This window comes from Myotis davidii, unplaced genomic scaffold (genome assembly GCF_000327345.1).
Source record: "Myotis davidii unplaced genomic scaffold, ASM32734v1 scaffold159, whole genome shotgun sequence".
Taxonomy (NCBI): Eukaryota; Metazoa; Chordata; class Mammalia; order Chiroptera; family Vespertilionidae; genus Myotis; species Myotis davidii.
This window is the reverse complement of record NW_006291231.1, coordinates 3,013,624-3,014,433: the sequence shown is the minus strand read 5'-3', so window position 1 is coordinate 3,014,433 and position 810 is coordinate 3,013,624.

The following is an 810-nucleotide window of genomic DNA, read 5'->3' as shown; positions in this document are numbered from 1 at the left end:
GTGTTTCATTCAGCACTTTAATGTCATGCATCCTTTACTTTGTTTGAACACATCCACTAGTCATTCATTCCCAAACTATCTTCCTTGCTCTTCTACACCCTTATCACTATAGTTTCAAAAGTCCAACATTAGCTATTTCTATGGAAACTATTAGAAATGTAACATCTACAATGCACAAGAAAAAGGAATAGGAAAAACTGATCCAGAAGTGCCACTTGCTTTAGGCACCGTTTCATAGCTCGGCAAGAACTGATTCCGCACAAAACACTCTTTTTGAAGGTTAGACAGAGTTCAATGGTTAGAAAGATCACTTTTTTTAACCAGAGGAAAAGATTCACACAAGTTTGCAATAAATTATTTTATAAGATCCTTTGTAATCACTATATTTTAAAAACCTGTCTTTTGATTGATTTAAAGAGCATTTCCTTTATCTCTCAAAGTCTGTGTTGTGGTGGACACCCTCATAATCCCACTCTCATACCCAACAAACTTTAGCAAAACAGTTAATTTTTAATTTCTGTTTCTCTCCTGTTGTGTACCTACATATCTACACTAATAAAAGAGAAACATGGTAATTGGCGTACGGCCGCTACCCTTCCCATTGGCTAATCAGCAAGATATGCAAATTAGCTGACAGCCAAGATGGCGGCTGGCAGCCAAGCAGCTTGAAACTAACATGAGGCTTGCTTGCTTCAGTGACAGAGGACTCCAATGTTCCCCACCTGCCGTGCAGGCCTCTGAGCCTGCAACTCTAAGCAACTATGTAACAAATATAGAAGCTAAACAAAACCCCAGAAACCAGCTTTAGTC